The 19,884-nt window shown below is 44.8% G+C and overlaps 1 protein-coding gene across 1 annotated transcript in view; it reads left to right on the plus strand.

The window, feature by feature from the left end:
* Positions 1 to 330: 330 nt before the first annotated feature.
* Positions 331 to 19,884, plus strand: part of RHOBTB2 (Rho related BTB domain containing 2) — a 44,930-nt gene continuing 25,376 nt past the window's right edge. The window contains exons 1-6 of the mRNA XM_081515009.1: positions 331 to 455; positions 911 to 1,026; positions 12,251 to 12,365; positions 13,934 to 13,994; positions 14,856 to 14,966; positions 16,601 to 16,774. The gene's annotated coding sequence lies outside the window, so the exon portion shown is untranslated. The remainder of the gene's footprint in view (positions 456 to 910; positions 1,027 to 12,250; positions 12,366 to 13,933; positions 13,995 to 14,855; positions 14,967 to 16,600; positions 16,775 to 19,884) is intronic.

The raw sequence follows: 19,884 nt of genomic DNA on the forward strand, positions 1-19,884 counted from the left end.
ACAAAATGACAACAGGAGTGATTCACCCATTAAGCACCCCATTTGCCCCTCTTAAGTGGGGGTATCTCTAGGATCCAGCTTCCCAGGTTGCTCGATGGTAAAGGAATCTGCCTGCCAATGCAGGAGACATGGGTTCCATCCCTGGTCCAGGAATATCCCCTGAAGGTGGAAATGGCAACCCACTGCAGTATTCTTGCCTGGAGAATCCCATGGACAGAGGAGCCTGGTGGGCTACAGTCTATGGGGTCACAAAGAGTCAGACATGACTGAATATACACGCACACACACACACACACACACACACACACCAAGACACTGGGTTTGTCCTGCACATCTGACTCCCACCAGCACTGGCTAGAAGCAGCTGGGAGGGGTCTCCCCTGGGAGCACCGATGCTGCTGTGTTGGTGAGGAGAGGGAAGGATGGAGAGAGCTGAATGTGAGCAAAGAGCGGAAGTGAGAGGAGATTTTAAAAACTTGAATTTGGCCTTGAGGAGTGGTTGGAGGAGAGGATGGGTAGTGCATTCTAGGCAGGGACACAGCCCTAAGAAAGAGAGGAGCAGAGTAAGGCAAAGTACAGCTGCCATGCAGTACTATGTGGGATGCTCTTGAGAATATGGTTAAGGGTGGGTTAGGAGAGAAAGATAGAATCAGCTTAAGGTGGTCCCTCCAGCTTGGCGGACCCCTTCCTTTCCTTGTTTCCTGTCCTTCCCACTCTCTTCAGTGTGACAAGTCCTGGCTGCCCATCACCCTGTGGGGACTCTGGGGGTGGGGGGTGTAGAAGCTGTGAAACACTTGAGACAATGTAGACAGGGCTGTGGACAAGACTGTGGGTCTCCCAGTCAACCAGCAAATCCTAATCTCCCAGGTCCATCTTCTCCCACTCCCTCCCCCCCCCGCCACCTCCCTAGCTGCAGTAAATACTTGTGAAAGGCCACCTCTGCTCCAGGGGCAGGACTGCTCTGGGCGTGAGGACACTGCGACCAGAGGATCAAAGGAAAGGACCACGGAAGCATAGCAAATAGAGGTAACTGAGGGACCTGGGAAGAAAAATCCACTTTGATCATTAAGAACAAAGGAAAGGCCATATTGTTTTTTGTTAAAGGAAATACCAAAACAGAAAACAATAAAAAAAAGGGGGGGGGGAGAAATTGCCAAAGAGTGGATATTGTCATTTCCAGTTGGAGTAAATGACCGAAGCATCGTTTCTGTTGATACATCATGATGGATAGAACACATTTTGGTGGGGATTGGGGAAGGGAATGACAATACACATATTAAGATGCAAACTCCCACTGTTTGACTCAGTTTCCCTCCCCCTTTTCTGCTAATTTAGAAATGTCCCAATGAGAGAAAAGTCTCCTTGTCCACTGATCATATGCTACCCAAAGGCAGGAAAATGACTTTCAACCCATCATTCTGATAGGGACAAAGTAAAAGGACAAAGCAGACTTCCCAGGTGGTGCTATAGTAAAGAACCTGCTTGCCAATGCAGGAGACCAGGGTTCAGTCCCTGGGTCAGGAAGATCCCCTGGAGGAGGGCATGGAAACCCACTCCAGTATTCTTGCCTGGAAAATCCCATGGACAGAGGAGCCTGGCAGGCTCTAGTCCATAGGGTTGCAAAGAGTCGGACATGACTGAAGCAACTTAGCACACACACGTGCAAAGGGACAAAGTATGTGATTAAATAGTTAATCCCACTATGGGATTGCAAGTAAAGAAAAATGTAATGGAGATCCCTATAAGTCAATAATCATTAAAAAAAAGAGGTTTGCTTAACACAAAGCCAAGCAGCCCTGTTTAGCAACAAAACCATTCAACAAAAGCATGAGACGTGCCCCCAAACAAGAAAACAATGGTGGCCTGAGACCACATCCTGCCCAGTGAGCTCAGTAAGTTCATGACTCCTAGGACATGCTCTCTGCACACATAAAAAAGCAACCGTTTATGCAAGGGTGACATTTCAAAGTAAAGACCCTCTTGTACTGAGACCTGAAATAATTTTTCCATAGCGCCATGACAGTCTTAGCCTGACCATGTAGGGATAAGAAAACTCTCTGCCCAACCTGAAGGAGGAACTGATGATGGAAGTTTGATGCGTGCTTAAAAATGAGGATGAAAGTGGTCTTTTTCTCCCTCCCCACTTTTCCTTTGATTATAAAACTGTACCTCACTAAGTTCTCAGGAAGTGGCACCGTCTGGCCCACCCGAATGTAAGCCTTCAAGCATCCTATTCTAACAAATCACTTCTTACCTATCACTTTGCCTCTTCCTGAATTCTTTCTGTGCTGAGACATGAGACCAGAGTTCCTCAGAGTCCCCCAAGATGCCACCTTGTGATTTTAATTCCAGCATTTAGCACTTTGCTGTAACATGGTAGGTGCTCAATAAGTGAGTGAAGTGAAAGTCGCTCAGTCATGTCCGACTCTTTGCGACCCCATGCACTATACAGTCCATAGAATTCTCTAGGCCAGAATACTGGAGTGGGTAGCCTTTCCCTTCTCCAGGGGATCTTCCCAACCTAGGAATTGAACCCAGGTCTTCCGCATTACTGGCAGATTCTTTACCAGCTGAGCCACAAGGGAAGCCAATAGGTGCTCAATAAACACTCGTTCAAAGAACAACTTTCCAAAGAAAGAAGCTCCTTGATAATTGCAGTTCAACTCTAGAAGAAATAGTGAATTCCATCTCATGATGGTAATATTAGGCAACTGTTCAAAGATCTGAATAAGAAAACAGGTATAAAAGATATTGGGAACAATTTGGGAAATATGATAACAACTAGGTAGTACGTGATATTAGGAAACTTTTATTAATTTACTTAAGGGTGATGATGCTTTTGTGGTTGTGAAAAAGAATGTCCTTCTTGAGAGAATGCATTTTAAATTATTTAGGAGAAGACTCTTGAGAGTCCCCTGGGCTGCAAGGAGATCCAACTAGTCCATCCTAAAGGAGATCAGTCCTGGGTGTTCATTGGAAGGACTGATGTTGAAGCTGAAACTCCAATACTTTGGCCACCTGATGTGAAGAGCTGACTCATTTGAAAAGACCCTGATGCTGGGAAAGATTGAGGGCAGGAGGAGAAGGGGATGACAGAGGATGAGATGGTTGGATGGCATCATCGACTCGATGGACATGGGTTTGGGTGAACTCCAGGAGTTGGTGATGGACAGAGAGGCCTGGCGTGCTGCGATTCATAGGGTCGCAAAGAGTCGGATACGACTGAGAGACTGAACTGAATTGAACTGAAAGAGTCATAACATCTACAAGTAATTTTGAAAACTTCTAGTGGAAAAGAAAACCATATAAGAAAAATGTTAACAATTGTTAAGTCTAGATAAGGAGATTATGAGTATCATTGCACTATTTTTTAAAATTTTTTCTGTGTTTGCAAGTATTTATATGTTGCAAGTATTTGTTAAAAAGTTTAAAAACATAATGGACACCATACAATATGAGGCTAGAAGAAAGATAAGAAAATGTAATATCTTTTATGATTGGTAAATAAAAAAGCAGAAAATGTATAAAAATGTATAGTATGGAGATAGAAGAACTGAAAATAATTGCCAGTGTGATGTTGAAATCATGGAAGATATCTTTTACTTAACTTTCTGTTATGTTTTCTTATCTTTGAAAAGACAGTTTAAAAGCTATTTACAGTAAGCAATTCACTGCTTAACTTTGTATATCTTTTGTGTATTGTTATGATATATACATATATATGTATATATCTTTACCTTATCAAAGTCTTTTATGCCAAATTATTTAACATACTAAATTTCAACTCTATGTTTCAACTTGAGTTACATTACATTTTCTTTTATCACTGACCTATGGGATGCAATAAAACAATTAAAATACTAATTGTACCTTAAGAAAAAAAATTCACTCAAATTTATTGCTTTAGTGACATTTTAAAATTGAAAAAAAAAGAAAAAAGACCTGGCAAAACATTTCCTTTCTTTTTTCTTTCCTTCCTTTCAAATTAAATTATTATCTTGGTAAATAATTACCTTTTGTGCTTCTCTTCCCTCCATCCCCTATCAAAAGATATCACACACTTATGTTAAAAATCTAGAAGGTATTAAAATAAACAGAAAGAAAATTTTAAGACCTTTATTTTCAACATCTAGAAAGAAACAGCTTACATTTTGTGATATTTCTTTTAATTTTTTATCTCATGTATGAATTTTTCTTAATTGAGATCATACTGATAAGCAATCAGGTATTATGTGTGTGTGTGTGTGAGAGAGAGAGAGAGAGAGAGAGAGCATGCTACACACATTCCATCTTACGGATACACCATCATGTATTTAAAGCTTCCACTATTGTTGGACACTTAGTGCAATAGACTGAATGTTTGTCTTCCTACCAAATTCATGTTGAAATCTAATCCCCAATGTGATGGTGTGTGAAAGTGGGGTGTCTGGACAGTGATTAGGTCATGAGGGTGGAGCCCCCTTGAACGAGATTGGTACCCTTATAGAAGAGACCCCAGAGGTCTCCATTTCGCCACATGGGGACACAAGGAGAAGACAGTTGTCTATAAACTAGGATATAGGCTCTCACCTGGTATTGAATATGCCAGTATCTTGATCTCCCAGCCTCCAGACTGTCAGAAATATTTTTCTGTTGTTTATAAGCCATCTAGTTTATGATGTTCTGTTATAGCAACCTGAATAGACAAAGATATTTAGTCTTTTTTTCTTCATTTTCCCCCTATTTCCAGTGTTGTGAACATCCTATATGTATATCTTTTCCTGAATCTTTTTGCCCTTATATTTTCTTGGATCAAAATATATGAATTCTTCTTTCCTCTTGGTATGTATGTAGGTTCATTAAATGATAAAAGTTAAAGGGTTATGTACCTAACTTAGTAGGGGAAAAGGAGAGAGGAGTAGAAAGTTTCTATGGGAAGAATAAATAGGCTTCTTTTGGGTAGGATAAATGGCTTTTCAGAACAAACAAGAGATGAAGTTTGTGATGATATTTGTCTATACAGGTAGATGAAAATTCAATTAACTATCAAGAAGGAAAAAATGGAATTTTATTCAAGCTATACTGAGGATTAGAACCCAGGGAGCAGATTCTCAGAAAGCTCTGAGAACTGCTGTGCCTGTCAGAAGTCAAAGGTATAGTCATATATATTTTTGAGACAAAAGATCATACATCAAAATGACATACCGATATTTTACATAAAGTTCACCAAGGATAGGTAAACAGGTACCAAGTGAACAGTAAGTCACCGTGATCCCCTACAGAGCCCGAAAAGAAAAGTCTTTTTTTTTCCTAATTGGAATATAGTGGCTTTACAATGTTGTGTTACTTTCTGCTGTACAACATCACGAATCAGCCATATGTATATATCTATTCCCTCCCTCTCGACCCTCCCACTCTCCCATCCTACCCCTCCAGGTCATCACAGGGCACTCAGCTGAGCTCCCTGTGCTATAATAGCGGGTTCTCACTAGCAACTATTTTACACATGGTAGTGTATGTATGTCAATGCTACTCTCTTAAGGAGTTCCACTGGTAGCCTCAGAAGAAAGAAAAAAAAAATGATCCTTACGGTTGAGCAGGCACTCCCATCTTCGAGGAGCTCTGCTTAATGTGTAATGCAGGCGCATTAGGGAGAGAAAGAGGAGGCCCAAACACACACACACACAGAATTTTATGTTCCATTTTTCTTGTCCTGCCTTAAAATATAAATTTTATTTCATCAGATATATTTCTGTTTCCTTCAAGGCCATACAGATTCCCCAGAAAAGGGATTTGGGGTAAGTTTTATTATTTGATCTCTTGGGGAATAAGTCTACTTTGAATAAATAATTTATGGTAGACTTATTTCCCAGAAATCTCTGCTTTTAGTCAGATCAGGGATCTCCAAGAGGTTGCATTTCAAATGTCTTCAGCTTAAAATAATTTTTATACCAACTCCTGGATTCTGAATGGGTCTTCACATGTATTATCTGATTATTTTCCAGGACTTTTTTTTACTAATTTATGCTTTTATGAAGCAGAGTCAAGTATTAAAAATTTTTAGAAATCATTACTGATTTGATAAATTAAAATTGGTCTAATTTTCAATTTTTTAAAAACACTGAGCTTAAGTCTTTGAAAAAATTGTTTGTTTCCTTATTTATTTCCTTTTTGAATGAATTATATTTGCATGGTCTTTTACCTACTTTTATTTGCTAAAAAATTTACTAATGCATTAAAATCCTTCAGCTCTTAAATACTCAATTGTGACATTAGAATATTTATGCGAGCAGACTGAAAAAATTGTGTGTTTATCTTACCAGCAGGAAGAGAAATAAGAATTCATTTGATCATCAAATTCCTTAATAATTTTGAAAAACAGAAGGGTCAGGTTATTTAATCAGGACAATTTTGATTGTTATCCTAGATATCTTCAAAGTGAAAGTTTGGACCAAAGTCCAACACCAAGTTTTTTTAAAAAACAAACTCTGTGGGTATTTAAAATTAATGCTCCAAATTCCATGGAGGCTAATCTTCCAATAACTTTGTGTGGTGTCTCAAATACCTCAGCAATCCCAAATTACAACTTTGTGTTTTCGCTTGATTACATTAAGTGCACTTCACTCCATAGCTATGACTCCAAAATAATGTTTTTTAATTTGCTCAAAGCTCCTATATTTAACTTTCCTGTTTAGCCATAGCCAATCAAAAGAAAACACTGTATCGCTCTAAGCTGCTTCTTTCAAGGGTGATCCATTGTCTGTTTGTAGAGATTAAAGCAAAAGAACTTGGTCACAATTTTTCCAATTCTAAACCACCTACCGACCTTCCTCTGAGATTTATAAATGTATTTTCTGGAATTCTACTGCAGTATCTATAAAAGCAGGTCTGTTTGTCAGAATATATTTTTTCCTTACAATCTCATTTCCTATCTTAAAAGCAAATTGTCAGTGCCTGGCACCGTGCCTGCTATAACTAGTTCCATAAATGTTTGATCATGTTGACTGGAACTGACTCAACCATTGGGAAAAGTAAAACGTCTCTGTAACTTGGTTGGTGGAGATGATTATTTTCAAAATTACGCTGAATTATATCATTGACAGAAACAAAGGGATCTTCGGACAAATCTGGTGGAGCTGCCTGCTGCTTTCCCCATGGCATCCTCCTGAGCTGTGATGGCCACCCTTCCCCCACCTTCACTCCTTACTTCATTGGAGCCATGAGATGCTCTCCTCCTAGGGTTGACCCCTTGAGATGGTTCCATGTAGGCTAGGACTTCCCAGGTGGCACTAGTGGTAAAGAACCCACCAGCCAATGCAGGAGACTTAAGAGACTCAGGTTTGATCCCTGGGTTGGGATGATCCCCTAGAGGAAAGCATGGCAACCCACTCCAGTATTCTTGCCTGGAGAATCCCATGGACAGAAGAGCCTGGAGGGCTGCAGCCCATAGGGTCATGAAGAGTCAGACGTGACTAAAGCAACTTAGCATGCATGCATGCCGTCTGGTTCTGAGATCTGAGCTTTGTGAATAAGCTGCCACGTCCCTGCCAGGAATTCACAGCTGGCACAGGTTCTTCCTCTCAAATTGGGGTGGGGGTGGGGGGCGATAAGGGTGAAAGGTGACAGAAGAGATGTACCCTCTGCAGATCTTTCCTCCTCCTATCTGCCCCTGAAGCAACACCATCTGTTCTCCAAGGGGCGCAGAATGAGCAGGGAGCCTCTCTAGTTGGAATGTTCTTACAAGGCAGTGCTGGCTTCTGCAGGGGAGTGTAGGGCCTGAACTTGGCCCCCAGCCCAGTCAGCTGAGCTTCACTGCAGCAGCACCATGCTGCTCAGCCCTGGAGGCCCCCTAGCCAGACTACTTCACACTCAGGTGCAGCTAGCCCCTTCCCCCACACCCCAACCCCAAGTCTCCCCACTGGGATCTCAGCCCCCAGTCTATAAAAGGTGATGTCTGTCTCTTGGCTAAAGTACCAGGATCTGCCCAGATATTTCTGCAGCATAAATAAAAGAGAGAAACCTTCCACTGTACCCAGCTCTGTCCTCTCACCGTTCCACTCAACCTACCTGCAGGAAAAATGTGAGGCTACAGCCTGGAGGCAGGCTGTTTCCATCATGTAGGCCTAGGGTGAGTTTCCCTAGTGGCTCAGCGGTAAAGAACCTGCCTTCAATGCAGGAGATCCAGGTTTGATCCCTGGGTTGGGAAGATCCCCTGGAGGAGGGAGTGGCAACCCACTCCAGTATTCTTGCCTGGGAAATTCCATGGACAGAGGAACCTGGTGGTGGCAAAGAGTCAGACACTAATGAAGGGACTAGGCAGAGGCATCAGCAGCAGCAGGTCTAGAGCAACATCTAGACACAATGGTGATCTCGGTTTGGAACAACCCCAGTCTCCTGGCCTTTCCATCTGCAGGGAGGGCTCTGCTCTCCTCCAAGCTGTCCGCTGCTTCCTCCTTCGGCTCTCTCGTTCTTGAGTCTTTCCAGTGTACCAAAGTGGAAGTACCTAGCAAACCAGACTTCAGATTTGGGGGCCAGGTACAACCCATTGTTAAAGGTAGTCTTTCTTGTGGATTGCAAGGCACTTTCCGGCCTCATGGTGGGTACGTGGTTGATTAGCTGCTCTGCCTGCCACAAGCCTAAGTGGGAATAAAAGTGACACATAGCATGTTTGCACCATTATGGACACTACTTTGTATACCAGTCCAGTGAAATCAAGTTCAAAGGGCTAAAAATGGCTGAAAGTCCGAGGGTGAGACTTTGGCCATAATAGAGCATGAGTAAAATGTGGTGGTGGGAAAAATACTTGGTTTTGGGGGTGTTGATCATAATCCATGTTTTTATTTTCTACCTTAAGGAAAAAGAAATGTTTTTGGTAGAGGCCTGACTTATTTATCATTTAAATAACTGATTTCACATACTTTGGATGGTTTCATTAAATATTCAAAAGTACAATTTGTTTTTGTGGAATTTGAGTGGGCCCATTTCAAATTATGTTGGGTTGCTGATGGTCCCCCTCACAATATGCTTGTTCCAGGGGGTGCACATGAGTCTTTTCCTGATGAAGGATGAGGCTAGAAAGTCTGTTCATGTGGGAGTGATGGCCATGATCTGGAATCTTCTCACCAGTGGAGAACTCTGCTGCTGAATAATCAGTTGGGATGTTGAGAGGCACATCAAATACTTTCAAAGTGGTGGAAACACATATTATTTTTTCTTTATTTATTTTCTACTTTCTAAATGAACCTGTATGATTAGAAAACATAAGACATAAAAAATAATATAATGCTATATACCTAGAGTTATACTTTCTATAGTTATATCTACTGGTAGTGAAAATTTTAGTGGCTTTACATTTTTCATATTTTCCAAGTTTTCTGAAATTATTATGTATTCATGAGCATTTGTTAATTATAGAACCAGGGAATTTTTTAATAAAATTTCTTTCTTAACAAAACAAGCAAAAAAAGCCATTTGACAAAAATGAATTACAGATGGATATGCAAAAAGGAAAGGAAGTTTAACATGTTTGAGAAAAAAAATACAGAAAACTTTATTCATTACCTTAAGCTAGGGAAGTGCTTCTAAATCAAGACATAACATATACTAACTGTGAAAGAAAACTTGATAACTTCCACTGCAATGTAATTAAGAATGCATGTTCATCCAAAGCCACCATAAAGAGACTCATAGAATAAGAAATATTTCTGGAAAAAATAATTGTCACATATACAGCTGAAAAAGTTGTTAGAAATATTTTTTCTACATTGAAGATGTATAATATTGTACGATATATAATGTTTATATTACTAAAAATATTAATTCCAGAATCTATAAATAAATCACTCATGATAAAAAAAATGATGGTGGGGGCTTTCCTGGTGGCTCAATGGTGAAGAGTCTGCCTGCTAACGCAGGGGACTCTGGTTAGATTCCTGGTCCATACAGGAAGATCCCACGTGCCTAACAGCAACCAAGCCCATGTTCCACAACTATTAAGCCTGTGATCTAAAGCCTAGAAGCTGCAACATGTGAAGCCTAAGAACCTAGAGCCCGTGCTCCGCAAGAGGAGAGACCACTGCAGTGAGAAGTCCGAGCACTGCAGCTAGAGAAAAGCCCATGCAGCAACGAAGACCCAGCACAGTCAAAAAATAAACAAAAAAATTTTTTAAATGATGGTGTCCCAAAAATGGGCAAAGGACATGACTGGGCACGTCAGAAAAAAAACATAAAACATACCAAAATGTATGAAGATAACTGCTCAACTTCGTTAGCAATCAGAGTAACACAGAGATACCATCGTACATCCAACAAAGAGCCAAAGGTCAAGTCTGAAAAGGCAAGTGATGATGAGAATGTGAGTTACTAAGAACTCTCCTACGCTGCTGGTGTTTCAGCCACTTGGGAAAACACTGTGGTATGATCTTGTCAAGCTCAGCGTATGCATACACTGTAACCCAGCAATTCCAATTTTACTTATCTACCCAATGAGAAGTGCCCAAATGTGTGTACCAAATAACAAGTGCAAGAATATTCAAAGAGGTGGTTTTCATAATAGCAAGAAATCAGACAGCAGAAAAATATGCTGTAGCCCCGGAAATGATGTTGCAGTGAAAAAGATGGAACCCAGCTACACACACACCCCAGTATGGCTATGTCTTAGTAACATAAGGCTGAGAAAAACACCAGTCCAACACGACGATATATGTACAATATAACACTACTTTCCAAAGTTTTGAAACAAGCAAACCTGAACAGCATATTATTTAGAGATGCTCACACAATACAATAGAAAATTTTTTAAATCACCCAGAAAATGACAAATCCAAAATGTATATTAGGGATACTCTGTTGAAAAGACAGGTAGTGGGATTGGGAAGTTACACATTTGTAGCTTCAACCATGCAATGTATTGGCTGTATTATAGTTTTTAAATTCGGTAAGGGGTTCACAGTTGTTTTGGTCCTTACTATATCTTATAACTTGGCTATATGTAACATTTTGTTTTGTTATTATTGTTTAGTCACTACTTCATGTCTGACTCTTTTGTGACCCCAAGGACTATAGCCTACCAGGCTCCTCTGTCCACGGGATTTCCCAGGCAAGAATACTGGAGTGGGTTGCCATTTCCTTCTCCAGGGTATCTTCCCCACACGGGAATCAAATGCATGTCTCCTGCATTGGCAGGCAGGTTCTTTACCACTAAACCACCAAGGAAGCCATGTAATATTTTAATATACTGTATATTACATAATTTAAAAATATCACAACTACAGAAGGAAACATGTAGCATGTCCAAAGCCTGTAACTTAGTGTGACTCGGGATTCCAAACTTATTTTTTGGCTGCGCTGGGTCTTTACTGTGGTGCACAAGCTCTTAGTTGGTGCAAGTAGACTTTCTCCAGTTGTGGCACTTGATGGCTTCTTTAGTTGTGGAGCTCAGGCTTCCCTTATTGCAGAGATTGGGCTCTAGAGTCATCAGGCTCAGCAGTTAGGGCTTGCAGGCTTAGTTGCCAAGTGGGATTTTAGTTCCCCAATCAAGGGTCTAACCTGCATCCCCTGCCTCTTGGAAGATGGATTCTCAACCACTGGACCACCAGGGGAAGTCCCTGGGATTACAAACTCTTAAATCCATCTGGTCATGATGTATTGTTGTCTTATTAAGGGTGCTTTTGATTTGAAAAAAAAATCCCTGATTATAATCACTGGTATGGGGATTGAGGCATAGATTCATTTCCTTATTCCCTCTCTCTGCTCCTTAGCATCTTCCCAAATGATTGTGTCTCTGAGGTGGAATGAGAGCTGATGGCCTGCTTTTTTAGGGCCCCCTGCAGACCAGACCTACCCTACCAGAGAGTAGGGTATTGGATAGACCTCTGGGCATCCCAGGTGGTACTACTGGTAAAAAACCTGCCTGCCAGTGCAGGAGACTTAAGAGACATGGGTTCAATCCCTGGGTGGGGAAGATCCCCTGGAGGAGGACATGGCAACCCACTCCATTATTTTTGCGTGGAGAATCACACAGAGAGAGGAGCCTGGTGGGGTACAGTCCACAGGTTGCACAGAGTCGGACACGACTGAAGCAACTTAGCATGCATGTACTGGGTATCATCTTCACTGACAGGGCAACCCTCTTGACCTGAAGTCATTCTTTGGGGGTAAACAACAGGGTGAGAACTTTGTTTCCTGAGTGTACTGAGGACCTCCTCTGGCCTTGGACTCCTCCCAGGGGTCATATTATCAGACTGACACACAATCCTTTAATTCTCAGCAGAACTGCTGGAAGGGCCAGGGTGGCACCGTGATTCCTGGGGCAGTGTGGAAAGATCGAAGGTCAGGGGCAATCTAGTGAGGGGATGGGAAAACCAACTGCCTTATGGAGAGTGGAGGTAAGAGAGATACACAAAACCAAGGAGCCACTGTGAGCTCCTGCCACACACAAGAGGGACTCCCAGGAGCGGAGTGCTGTCACTGTGGGAATCCTCTCCCTTTTCCCTCATGAGGCACCTAATGGGGTGATGGCTGACCTGGAAATGAATCCAGATCTTCAGTTTCCAGCCCAGGGCACTGTCATGACAACTTTTCCTTTTCTTCTCTGCAATCCCACCCACAGACAAGCTTTTACATAGTATTCAAAGTGGGGAGGTAACAGAGTTCAAGCTGTCAGGAGTCATATGGACCTTCCATCAAAGAAGTAACCAGGCTGTCGTGCTTAGCATTTAAAGTCAGGGTCTGTCAAACATTTGTGGCAGTGGTTTAGTTGCTCATTCCTGTCCAACACTTTGAGATCCCATGAACAGTAAACGGCCAGGCTCCTCTGTCCATGGGATTTTCCAGGCAAGAATACTGGACTGGGTTGCCATTTCCTTCTCCAGGGGATCTTCCCGACCCAGGGATTGAACCCATGGCTCCTGCATCTCCTTCATTGAAGGCAGATTGTTTACCGCTAAGCCACCAGAGAAGCTCAAACCTTAAGACTCACAAAAGTGTAAACTGAGATCCAGAAATCCAAAAGGATTTCCCAGGTGGCACCAGTGGGTAAAGAACCTACCTGCTAATGCAGAAGACATAAGAGTTCAACCCCTGGGTTGGGAAGATCCCCTGAAGGAGGGCATGGCAACCCACTCCAGTATTCTTGCCTAGAGAATCCCATGTAGCCTGGTGGGTTAGAGTCCATGGGGTCGCACAGAATCAGACACTAGTGAAGCAACTTCCCATGCATGCAGAAATCTAAAAAGCACAGCGGTCAGTCCAGGTTTTAAACTTCCTTGCTCCATCTTCTTGAGTTTCCTGGCTGCCCAGCTGGGTATGTCTGAACATGACAAGCCCATAGCTTTCCTGCTGTTTGTGTTCTACCTGTGCGCAGATGAGCAGAAACAGGAAGAAAGCCTTTCTGTTTAGCACCAACACCGCCCCCACCCCCCAAATCTCCCCTTCCCCACCCTGCTTCTCCAGCCTGGCTTCCCTCACCACAAGTCTATACAGCCTTTAGCTCAAGGAGCCAACATTAATCACCGGTGGGTTTGGAGCAATAGTGTTGTTCCTTGGCTCCAAGCCAGTCTCCCAGGACGTGCGTCAGAAAAAGCCAGTGAGTGAAATTCCAAAGCAGTGTGAGTCACCGTGGGGGAGGAGGAGAGACCAGAAGAGAAATGAGAATGAGAGTCTGAGGGCAGACCCACACAGAGCCCTGGGGTCAGGGGCTGGGTGAGGGATCTGGAATGCTCACCTGTCCAAAGATGGGATCATGCATTCCTAGCCAGGTAGCTTCTCTCTGAGGTCTGCACAGCCCTGGGCAGGGCAGGAACTGACCAGGAGGCCTGCCAGTAGGTCCCACCCCTGGATACAGTGACCATGCCCCTCACCTGGCTCCCCATAGGCTGGCCTTTGGATCCCAGCCCCCAAAAATCCCTCTGGTTGTTTCTTCACTCATTCCCTCCCTCCCACTGACCTGGCCCAGGACACTGCTTCCGGACGGGGAATAGTGACAGACCAGCCAGGCCCCAGAGGAGAGGCAGCAGGTAAGTCCACCACTCACATCTCACTGGCCCTGAGACCCCCCTGGGCATCTTTCTCTGTGCTTGGGGGAAAAGACAGGAGTTGTGTCAAGCCCCATCTTCCCTATCTGTGTTCACCTGTCCCAACACTCAGTACAATGTGGGGTTCTCACGATGGGGTCTTGCGGAAGGAGGGAGACGTGAAGGCAGCTCGAAGGGCAGGTGGGTTAGGAATCTTACCCATCAAGATGCAGTAGACCCTTGACCGTGTGTGGCCCAGAAAACTGAGGCAGCCAGTGTCAGGGCAGGAAGTCGGGGGAATGTCTACAGGTGGCCTGGATCCTACTCTCTCCTTGTGAACCTAGCCAGGAGGGAAGGGGAAGCGGGGAAGGCAAGCCCCCCCACAACAGCCGATTTCATGCTTATCAATCAAAGCAGCCACTGGCCAGGATGGAGCACAATAACAGCCTGTGATTCTGGGGCCACCGTGGCCCTCAGGCCTACTCTGTCTCTGCCCCTCTCTTACCTGAAGGGTCGCTGCTGATACCAGAAACACCTCCAGTTACCCTGAGCCTGGCCTTTCCTTCCATCTCAGCCCAGTCCCTCTGTGATCCCTTAACGGCCTCCTCCCCATTCCAGGAGCACCCCAATTTTTTAGGTAGTGGGATCCATTTCTCTAAAAACAAACCGAGCACATCCCTAACCCCATTTTCATCCTCTCAGACTCCTAGTTCACCCAATTTGGCTCTTTTTTTCTAGTCGCCCATGAGTAAGAAATCTTAGGCTTGCTCTAGGAATTGTTTCAGGGCAGCAGAGATCCCTGGGCTAACCTGCTGTTATTTCTTTGCAAAGGAGCAGAAGAGTGAGCGAGACCTTTTGTTTTAGGAACCAGCCTAAGACCATGGGTGTGAGTCCTTGCTGGGCTGGTGGTGACTCAGGCAAGGGGCTAGGTCTCCCATGGGTGGCCATGAGCCTTGGTAAGCTGGAAAGGTGGAGGTGAGCACAGCTTGGGTTTTCCTGGTGACTTAGGAGTAAAGAACCTGGCTGCCAATGCAGGAGATGCAGGTTCCATCCCTGGGTTGGGAAGATCCCCTGGAGAAAGAAATGGCAACCCACTCCAGAATTCTTGCCTGAGAAATCCCACGGACAGAAGAGACTGGCAGGCTACAGTCCAAGGGGTCAGAAAGAGTGAGATTCGACTGAGCGTGTATGAGCACAGCTTGGCTAAGAGGAGCTATGTGAGGTCAAGGATCCAGCTGATCATCTTTAGAGTTAACCTTTGTCCGAGGTTCTAAGGCATAGTAATTTGAGGTCTTTTCTGTGTTACCAGACCTCTAGGCGTCAGGGCATATTTACTCATCTCTAGCTGTTAAAACCTGTCAGTTCTGCTGTTGGAGATTATATACATATATATATTTATATACATGCATGTGCATCCCATCAGCTGAGTTAAAAACCCATGCCTTGAGGCATGAAAATGTCTCCATGTTGTTGACACCCTATAGGGCAATCTGGGATAAGTATGGGCTGGAGGACTTTGAGACAAGTTTCAGCTGGTCCATTCCTGCTTCTCTGCTTTCTGTCTCCCTAAAAACATCATGTGATAACAGCACACAGAGTTTCCAAACTGGGGAACCTCATATCACAGCCCCAACTAGTCTCCCCCACAGGAGGGGATGGAAGCCCAGAGATGAAAGCATGGTGCAGGGGCCTGAGCCTGGTGTGGCCACAAGCTCCCTGGGTGACTTTCCTGGGTTGTTTTCTGCTCTGGGCCTCAGTTTTCACATCTGTAAGTGAGGAGAATTATTTGCAAGTGAATGAAGAATGTGTTAATGGTCTAATATCAGGGAATGAGTGGACTTCCCTGGTGGCCCAGTGGGTAAGACTTCATGATCCCAATGCAGGGGGGCCTGGGTTCAATCTCTGGTCAGGGAACTAGATCCCGCATGCCACAACTAAGACCTGGTGTGGCCAAATAAATAAATATGACAGTAAAATAAAATCAGGGCATGAGGTTGTAAGGGGCTCAGGGGCTGTGCCATCTTCTCTCAGAGGCCCCAAGCTAGCTGCCAGAATAGAATTCTCGTTCTGTGCTGCCCTGACAATTCACATCACTCCTTGATGCTTTAACATCCTCATCTACCAAGTGGGGATAATAATAGTACCTCCTTACAGGATGGTTTTGAAGTTTAAATGAAATAGCACATGTAGCCCAATAGTGGGCATGTAATAAATTCTCCATAAATTATTATTGGGACTTCCCTGGTGACCCAGTGGTTAGGAGTCCCAGCTTACATTGCAGGGGGCACTGGTTCAATCCCTGGTCGAGAAACTAAGATCCTATATGCGGTGTGGTGTGGCCAATAAACAAAATTTTAAGAATAAATTATTATTATTAATCTTTGTAATTAAACTTAAATCGCTTGATGGCATCACTATCATTTTATAATCTTCACAATCTCTAGCAATGTCTGGTACTATGCGTGAGTGCTCAGTTGCTCTGACTCTGTAGCCCGCCAGGCTCCTCTGTCCATGGAATTTTCCAGGCAAGAATACTGGAGTGGGTTGTCATTTCCTTCTCCAGGGGATCTTCCTGATCCGGAATTGAACCCTCATCTCCTGTATTGCAGGCGGACCTTCCACCACTGAGCCACCAGAACCCCAAGGGCATGAGAATCCAGCTTTGGCCTCCACATGATTCTCTTTCTTGCCTTGTTGGAGTCCAAGCACCAAGAAGACTCCAGGGCCGGGGCAAACGATGCAGGGTGCCTCTGGAGGGAACTCAGGGTGCAAAGGAGGACTAGGTCAGTCCCTTCCTGAATAGCCCTGCACAATCTTTTAACCCAGGTCAAGAGCAGCTCCAACCCCAGACTCAAGTCTGGCTACCAACATGCAGCAATGCCCAAGGCGGATTCCAAGTTTAGGCTAAGCTGACCTTGAGGAGGAGAAGGGGATGACAGAGGATGAGATGGTTGGATGGCATCACTGACTCAGTGAGTCAGTTACTCACGAGTTTGAGTAAACTCCGGGAGTTGGTGATGGACAGGCAGGCCTGGCGCGCTGCAGTCCATGGGGTCGCAAAGAGTTAGACACGACTGAGCGACTGAACTGAACTGAGCTGAACTGACCTTGAGGAGAATGCTGAGCCCTCAGAGTCTTTACTAAACAAACCCTGTACTCTGAGTGTGTGTTAGTTGCTCAGTCGTGTCCAACTCTGTGGACAGACACGGGCTATCCTGTGAACTGTAGCCCACCAGGTTCCTCATGGAAATCTCTAGGCAAGAATACTGGAGTGGGTTGCCTTTCCCTTCTCCAATGGTGCTCTGAGTAGGGCAGCCAAATTTAACCCAGCTTTATTGCCACGCCATTATGTTTTCAAGACGCTCCATTCTGTGCCTTGCGTTCCTTTATCTGGAGGCGGGAGACAGTAATACACATTCACAGTGGACCACTTCCGAGGGGCAACAGAAAACGTTCCCATCCCTACCATCAGTTATTATCTCTGTAAGCTCTAGCACAACAAGACACTGAGGGAGAAAACTGAGCTCTCTGGATACACACTTTACCTGCCCTCTCTCAAATACCGCAGCCACATGGAAACTCATGGGGAACATTTGGGGCTTTTTATAATTCTATTTGTTAACAGTTGGGGCTATTTTTTATGTGTGTGCTGCAATGCCTCATGAAAAAGTTGTGAAAAAAAAACAAGTCTATTTTGGGGTGATCAGCCTCCTCAGAGCTTCTCACTTGCAGCTCCACAGGCTCCAGGAATGGGCCTGCCCTCTCTCAGAAGTACTGTAGCTTGCCTAAAGTGCAGGATTCTGGGCCCAGATGCACTGGCTAGGGGATGCATTTATATATGTGTGTGTGTGTGCGCGCTAAGTCACTTCAGTTATGTCGCTTCAGTCATGTCCGACTCTTTGCAAGACAATGGACTGCAGCTCACCAGGCTCTTCTGTCTATGGGGATTCTCCAGGCAAGAATACTGGAGTGGGTTGCCATTTCCTCCTCCAGGGGACCTTCCTGACCCAGGGATCGAACCTGTGTCTCTTATGTCTCTTTCATTGGCAGGCAGCTTCTTTACCACTAACGTCACATGGGAAGCCCTATCTGTATATTTATATGCATACGTTTATATATTTATTTTTGACTGCAGTGGGTTTCATCCTTGCAGCATGCAGGATCTTTCATTGTGATGCTCAGGCTCCATAGTATATGGGCTCAGTAGTTGCCCCACAGCACATGGGATCCTAGTTCCCAGAGCAGGGATTGAACCTGCATCCCCTGCATTGGAAGGTGGATTCTTAACCACTGAACCACCAAGGAAGTCCGTAGGGGATGCATCTTTGTACCCTTCTTGTCACTTTTTTGCCTAGAAAGCAGGGCAGAAATAACACCATCTAGTTTCTTTCTGCTTCTGGCTGTTCTAGTAGTGACTTCCAGTGCACTGTCCTGAGAAATGAACATCCCAGGAGACTCGGGGTAGATCATGGCATTCATGCTGATGGTCCTTGCAGCTCTTTAAAAACATAAGCCTATGAGTGCTCAAGTTTCCCTACTGAATGAAAAGCCATTTCAAAGCTGCAGTATATGTTTTATGGTGGCCTCAGCCAGCTGTGGTCGCCCAGGAGGCATGGTCCGGGTAGGGGGCTTGAGTGGATGGGCAGAGAGGTCTGCATGCTCAGATGTCCACCAACAAAGCTGTAGCCTAGCCTGACCCAAATGGGAGGGGACTCCATTTCCTGCTGGAAGCAGCCCTGCCACCCCACAGTGTGGCTGTACGAAAGCTGCAAAAGCTGGCTGGGCTGGGAGGATCTCAGGCAGAATTCACTGCTCACCTGCTTTGTTCATTTTCTCATGATCTTCCTGCGTATCCCTCCCCATCCCCACTTCCCCCCACTCCCATGGGCCACCAGGCATCAGGCTAAGGTAGGCCTGAAATTTTCCAACCCTGGTAGGGCAGATTGTCAGAATTCTAGCCCCCAACCCCAACCCCACTGCCCCCGCCCATCCAAACCTCATGCTCCTGTGCTGTCTGTGCTCCATAGGCAGCCCGGGGCATACGGGTGCACATGGGACTGCTCCTCCTTTTCAGCATAGGGCCATGATGGGGAGCAGGCAAAAGTGGAGGAAGAGTTAGAGGGATCCCACAGTCTCTGATCTCAGCCCAGGAAGACGAGATCATCTAGACCCCCTTGACTTTGGGCAAGAAATATTGTTGTCCTTGATGGGAGATCAGAGAGATGATGTTCCTTGCTCAAAGTCACACAGCCATGATGGAGAGGTTACTAGAACTGAATTCAGCTCCTTCTCTGTTTTGATTTCATTCACTCTGGGCTCTTGGGGCTGCTGTGGTCCACATCTCTGCCCTCAGTGGGCTTTGTGGTAGGGCCCTCCTCTTGCCTTGGCTTCCTTCTGCCTTGATACCCCTGTCCCTGGGGAGTGGTCCCAGAGATGCCCTTCCATTATCCTTTAAAGACACAGCACCACCTGCTTCCAGAGGTCTATGGCTGGCCTCTCCAAACCACCTCCCCCTCACCTCCGACTTTTTTTCTTTTCTTTTAAAAATTTTTATTTATTTATTTATTTACTTATTTTTGGCTGTGTTGGGTCTTTGTTGCTTTTGCATGGGCTTTCTCTAGTTGTGGCGAGCAGGGACTACTCTCTAGTCATGGAGCATGGGCTTCTCACTGCGGTGGTTTCTCTTGTTGCTGAGCACCGGCTCTAGGGTGCTCAGGCTTCAGTAGTTGGTGGCTCCTGGGCTTTAGAGCACAGGCTCAATAGTTGTGGTGCATGGGCTTAGTTGCCCTGCAGCATGTGAGATCCACCCAGACCAGGGATTGAATCCATGTCTCCTGCATTGGCAGGCAGATCCTTTACTGCTAAGCCACCAGGGAAGCCCTCCAAGCCCTTT

This window comes from Giraffa tippelskirchi, chromosome 1 (genome assembly GCF_054371585.1).
Source record: "Giraffa tippelskirchi isolate mGirTip1 chromosome 1, T2T-mGirTip1v1.2.pri, whole genome shotgun sequence".
NCBI lineage: Eukaryota > Metazoa > Chordata > Mammalia > Artiodactyla > Giraffidae > Giraffa > Giraffa tippelskirchi.